Here is a 6872-nt window from a genome sequence, read left to right as displayed (position 1 = left end):
ATTAAAGTGTTTTTTTTATACAACCAATTTCTTAGCAGTATATATCTTTTACTAAAGGTTAAGACCATTTTTCATAGGTAGGCTCATCAGGAAAAGTTTCAGATTAATGATCCAACAATATGGTAAAGCTCATAAATCGTATTACTTACCTTAAAGTTTTGTATAAAAGTGGCTATTGCCGCCCATGGACATTGTAATCAATCCCAGATAGGATTACATATTCCTACTTGACGTCGTCCACAGAAGCGCCGTTACCCCTGAGGACTAAGCTGGAACGCCTCAGAAAAGTATGGCTCCGTAACCACATCCTTCAAAACAGAACAGCAGCGCTTAACACTGCTGTTATAACAGAAATAGGTGTGGCGGTGGTGCCGTCGGGGTCGAACTACAAAGAGTTCTGCCAAATACATAAGAACATACAGAAGTATTAAGTACCTGCTTAAACAATAGACAGTGAAAGAAAATCATGAAGAAACTTACATGTTCGAGGGTTCTATAGTCTTCATAGGTATTTAAACAATATATTTTACACAAAATATCGACCATAGAAATTAGATTTAAATATTTTAATCCTTTTCAATACGATCCGGTAAAAACCAGTTCACCCAAGTCCCAAACCAATTTAATTTGTCACCGTAACAATTTGAATAAAATAAACGCATTAAATCCACCATTAGTTAAAAGACGCAATAAATAAAACTATAAAAGTATAATTACTGTCAGGACGGAATCCGCGTGACAAAATCGTGAAAGATGCGTGACGAAAGCAACAAAAGATGGCGCCACGTGCGGGCAGTTGCCGCCAAAATGTGTGTCAACTGTCAACCGCATGCGGCCATAAATACTTCGCGCTTTTTTAATTAGGGGCACAGATAAATAATGATCGTATTGGCTATACTTAATTATAATTTATAGATAATAAATTGTTATTAGAGTATGAATATAAAGATGTGCGAATGTATTTGCAATCTTTTAAAATATAACATTGTTATTATAAGATTAAGTAAACGAGGATGCAGTCCACCTGATGATAATTGGTCATTGTCCCCATGGACATCTGTAATCAACTTCATATAAAACAAATTCTATCTGAAACCGTTTATATTAGGGCTGTACAATTTAACCGGCCAAGCCGGCTAAAAAAGTTAGCTAAATTAATTAGCTAGCTAACCGATAGGCTTAGCTAATTTAACCGGTTAACTTAATTAGCTCAGCTAATTAGCTAACGGCTAACCGGCTAATTTTTTTTTCAGCTATTCACTGATTCCTTTTCTATAGCCCTTTACACCCGAAGAATTTTTTTCGCAATTTCTGATTCAAAACGTTTATTACGGCTTTTTATATAGCTTAAGTGATCCACAAAAAATACGAAAAAAAATCCAGAGTTTATACGTAATCCAGAAATCGACCCGCACGATCGTGAGTCTCCGGTGGGAACTGTCACACTCACGATCGTGAAAATTGCAAAAAATTATCAAAAAATATTAGAAAATTAAAACAATTTGGAGATATTTAACATCATTGTCTTTATTTTCATTAGTCTTTATAAAAAAATCTGTCTTGGCAATGAAACCTAAACTACGTAATTCTATGAAAATCAACATTCTTCTTTCTTCCGTTATTGCCTCTGTCTTAAATCCAGGTCTCCAAGGCATAGGTATTCTTGGCTAGGGAATACATCCAATGATAATGCAGATGGAGAAAACTTTAGCCATATCTATTGCAATTAAATTAAGTTTTCGACCGGTTCTTCTTAGATAATATAAATTTGTGCATCTGGTTACATATCAAGAGCCTCATAATTAAAATATTAAGAAAAATATTTCTTTGGAAACCTTACTGGAGATGTTGGTAGGGATGTGGAGACCTTTTCAAGACAGAAAACGTATTCTTTTCCAAGCTATTTTTCGATGTGTTGGACGTGAAGATGCTCGGCGGCGAGAAATTTCTAGGGATGATTTTGAAGTAGATGGTTGAGGTTCAGGCTCAAGTTTCAGATCCAATTCTAGGTCAGTTTCTATTTGAGGGTTTGCATGTGCTTCTGGATCTGTTTCAGGGCACAATTCTTCAAATTGAAACTCTTCTAATCTATTTGGTTGAAGCTCTTCACTTTCATGAAGATCTTCAATGTCCTATACATTTCTCCTCACCCCGCACTGGCAAAATCTGATCGTCATTTAAATGTACCCCTAAAATTTAAACAAACAAAATTGATATTGACGAAACTTACACATAACTGGTAATAGCAATAAAAGCATTTTCATCAAACGTTATTCTGCACCAACAACCGTAGGCACACGATCGTAACAGTTGAAATTTGCAAACTAATTGTATCTAAATTGAAAGTTAATCGAATAAACTACTAAATTCCACGTATTGAGTGTTCTTTTAGCTTTCAAATTAGCTATAATTAATAATAGATACTAAACATTTAATACCAAAAATAATTATATACCTGTGACAGTGCGCGGGTCGAAAAAATCTGCCATCTTTGGACGAGTCCCTAGCACAACTGACCGCCTGCACCCCGCTCATTTAGCCGGTAGCACGTGCGATACTCTCCTCACGATCGATCGGCATCGGTTGCGTTTCGAAAAATAAGAAGCTATCACGTGGGAATTTTTTTAAAGTGAAACTCACGCTCATATCATCTCGGGTGTAAAGGGATAGAAAGGTTCAAAAAATAATATTAAGGCTCTTTTTTTTGTTTCAAGAAACGATAGTCGCGAAATTTACTTATTTAATATTTTATCAATAATTTAAATAATTATGTTTACTAAAAATAATTATGTGAGTATAAATAATAGTTTTTAGAAAATAATATAATTGAAAATGATAGTCTTTGATAAATACTATAGCAAATTATTACCATAAAATTTGTTTTAATACAAGATTTAAATTGCGCGCGTTTTTTGATTTTTTTAATGGTGACGTTAATTTGTACAGTAGTTCGTTTTTTAGCCGATGTTTTTTGGTGCGCTGTTATAATTTTCTAGTAGTTATCATATGTGATATTCCAAAGCCGGCGATGCATTGGCGACTCCTCTGGTGTTGCAAATGTCCATAGGCGACGGTGACTGCTTTCCATCAGGTAGCCCGTCTGCCTTATCGTTAGGTTAAATATATAAAAAAAAAAAAAAAAAAAATTATAATTAATTTAAGAGCCATTTTCATGAACAAAATATTGTTAAGTGTTAATTAATTAAATAAATTACTTTCGTTATTTACGTTATTTTTGTCATAAAAAATCATTATTATTATTTTTTGAACCTGTCTGTAAGTAAAGAATCAGTGAATAGCTGAAAAAAAAATTAGCCGGTTAGCCGTTGGCTAATTAGCTGAGCTAATTAAGTTAACCGGATAAATTAGCTAAGCCTATTGGTTAGCTAGCTAATTAATTTAGCTAACTTTTTTAGCCGGCTTGGCCGGTTAAATTGTACAGCCCTAGTTTATATGCATAGCCACTCGTGGATTTATATAGGTCGTCGTTATTACTATCCCACTGCTGGGCAAGGGTTTCCTCTCAAAATTGGCGGATAAGTGGACTTCCCTTGGCCAGGGTCTAAAATTGTCGCCTCTAAATATGTAAACTAACCATAATCCATTCGCATTGCAACGCAGAACTGCTTCACGTTAGGTGGGTAGGTATAGTCCACGTAAAACTGCTAGTCCGCTCTGAATATAGAAATGAATCGCGTCGCCATAGTAAAATGTATGACTACACCTGCTCGCAACAACTTCTGAGCGGACTAGTAGTTTGGCGCGGACTATAACTAATGGGTTGGTAGTAGGTAACTAAGAAAAAAAAAGAGTAAGAGTAATTTATTATGAAAAAAAAAGACAAATCTAATGACTAATGAGTTTCTTATCGGATCCTCTCAGTTGAGGTCGCGTTTCGATCCGGTGGTAGTTTAAGAAATAAATAACCTTTTTTCGGTGTGAAAAAGTTAAAAAATATTCTAACTTACAATTTGTAAGTGCCGCCGTAGGCTATGTAGGCCTATATAAAATAAATATATTTCATTTTATTTCTAACAACCTCCCCGATAGAACCATACTATCATCTTTTAATTGACAAGAATTTTTAACACACACACAACAATATTATAATAAATGGGTAGCATTTATTTATTACTAAATAAAGTAGGGCTAAAACTGGTGTGTTTATATTTGTATCTTTCCACATACAGAGGTAGAAATCCATACCAATAAGCTATCACTACTTGCATCCCTTTAATTTGCACCAAAGCGTAAGATTTAATAAACGTTAAAAATCATCCCTCAACCCTTATTTTTACACCCTTTAGCTGCATTCGACACGGTGAAGGGGTAACGTCAAAACAGAAACTTTCCCTTAATTTATAACAGCTGGGTTGATTAGCATTTGTTGAGTCTAAACGCGCTGAATCCATTACTGTCCCACTGCTGGGCACGGGTCTCCTCTCAGAATGGGAAGGATTAGGCCATAGTCCACCGCGCTGGACAAGTGCGTATTGGTGGGCTTTATACACCCCGGGAAGGGCGGCGGTATGTGTGGTCGCATACCGTCGTACTCACCTTTTAGTGCGGTAAAAATCCCACATAACCCTGCGTCGCTCCCACGACGCCGGTGCGGTGCACCGCGGGAAACCATCGTTCAGTTTTTATCCACCACACCGTAGACATGTGTTAAAGCAAGTGATAATTAATTTCTAATATAAACTTCAAAAATCAGTGGTTCGTGCTTCGGTTCGAACTTCAGACCAGTCGATTGAGAGGACGAGTTTCAACTTCAAGCCTATCATTTTCAATTTAAGTTGCATCTTTAAGTGTTTGTAATTTCGTCAACTACAGACACACCTATTTCTTCCTTACCATCATAGCGATTGTTGGCGATGCAGGCTGCTGGCGGACGATAGGAATAGGTTTTTATATATTTTTACCTTTTTATACTTTATTTTATATTTAAAAGAAAATATATGTCACTTCTGACTGCTAAGAAAAGAGAGGAACGTTGATTTTCTCCGATTCCCAATATAAGTGATAAACCTCGATTTAGTTCGACAAGCCTCCGCCCTATACGTACGTCGCTGCGAGACACCGGAGCCCTACAGCGATACTTTGTTCTCATTTTTTAAATGCACTTACCTGAAATAGGTATATCGGACATATATATCAAGGCTCTATATATACAGAACTAACAATTAATCAAGTAACAAACGAGTACGCAGTGCTCATAATGGTAAGTGGACGGATGGACTATGAACCAACTCCATATAGAACTGGTTCTACCTGAAGCCGATCACAACGTTGCTACCTGAGGACTAAGTACTAAGGTATAAGTCAGCCGGCATCCACATCCTTCCAAACACATAACTGCTTCATGCTAGAAATAAAGCAACAGTCACTCAAACCCGCGACGACGACGACCCGCGTGGCGGAGCGGTCACCATACCAGTCTGACGCGCAAAGAGTCCCGGGTTCGATCCCCGGCCAGACAGATATCTAAATGATGAATTTAGATTTCTGTTTCTGGGTCTGGGTGTTTGTCTATGTGTGTGTTCATAGCACCCACGACACAGGGAATCCTAGTGTGGGGCTGTGAGTATAGAAAGCGTTTATTTATTTATTTATTATAAACCATATCTACAGATGCTACGATTTTTCAAAAAATATTTTGTTTGCTTAAGCGGTCACCAACGAGATAAACCAAACATAACTAGTTCAAAATTAAGTTAAAACAACGCAACCATATTCATTAAAACCATTTAAAACAACGCTCAATAGACCGTCTGTAACCTACTTCTAACAACGAAATAAAATTCATACAACTTACTTACGATCTTTTGTTACTTAAAATACTTTACAGAAATATACAGAGTAATATTAACTTTATTGTAATACAATAGAGATAAATTTAGCGTGAACTTAAGCTGGTAGTTACGTCATGTCGTATTGCGGCCGCCAGCCAATAACAATAAGGGGGTGTGGCTAATTTCAAAATTGGAACGCGTTTTTTCTTCACTACCCCGCGTATGCTTTTTCTTTTAATTTGGCAGCAGTCTTCACTCGACCTTTGAGGAGAGCGGACGTATGCTCGAATGATTTTGTTGCAAATGTATGAATTTTTATTGAGTTTTAAGCTTGGTAATGTATTTTTGAATAGGTTAACAATTATTTATGAGTTGGTAGCAAATAAACTTGCAAGTAACCTAATGGTAAGTGGTAGGTGACTGTCACCAATGGTCATTTATCTTATATATAAAATTCTCGTGTCACAATGTTAGTTACCGTACTCCTCCGAAACGGCTTTTCCGATTTTCATCAAATTTTATATGCATATTCAGTAGGTCTGAGAATCGGCTACTATCTATTTTTCATACCCCTAAGTGATAAGGGTTGTTCACTCTTAACATTTTTTTATTTATATGGCAACACAACGTTTGCCGGGTCAGCTAGTAATCAATGTCTATCAAATAGAATTCAAGTTATATGTGAGTTCGCTCACAAATGCGTCGCTTCTCTTGAGCATTAGTAGCAATGATAGCCTTATGGCACTCCCTCTCGCCTCGTAATCACAGAGTCCAAGGTTCGCATCCCAGGCACGGTATTTTTTAAAGTTATTTGCTTATTAGCAATTATCGTTTATGCACTTTGAAAAGTGAAGGTGACGTGAGGCAACATGCCTCCTGTGACTTCTTAAATAAGTTAGGTTTGTGAAGTCTACACACACATTTGGCCAATACGGTGAACTATACTGTTAGGCACCCACTGAGACCTGTGTCCAGTAGTGGGCCAATCTAAGCTTAATGATAATAAAAATATAAATATCAGTTATATTTAAGTGTATGGCATTTTTAATCTATGACTAGTAATTACTAAAAATAGAAATA

At 36.4% G+C, this 6872-nt stretch overlaps 1 long non-coding RNA gene across 1 annotated transcript; it reads right to left on the bottom strand.

Moving 5' to 3' along the window:
- Positions 1-1507: 1507 nt before the first annotated feature.
- LOC140757022 (uncharacterized) lies at positions 1508-2663 on the bottom strand. Its single transcript, XR_012103925.1, has 2 exons — positions 2456-2663; positions 1508-2189 (listed from the first exon to the last, which is right to left on the bottom strand). It is a non-coding gene; the product is annotated as an uncharacterized LOC140757022 (long non-coding RNA).
- Between the last annotated feature and the right edge of the window lie 4209 nt (positions 2664-6872).

Source organism: Epargyreus clarus, unplaced genomic scaffold, assembly GCF_041222505.1.
Source record: "Epargyreus clarus isolate Ecla_fem2 unplaced genomic scaffold, WU_Ecla_fem_2.2 ptg000036l, whole genome shotgun sequence".
Classification (NCBI taxonomy): domain Eukaryota; kingdom Metazoa; phylum Arthropoda; class Insecta; order Lepidoptera; family Hesperiidae; genus Epargyreus; species Epargyreus clarus.
Note: the sequence above shows the minus strand (reverse complement) of the source record. Positions and strands in the feature narration are given on the sequence as shown.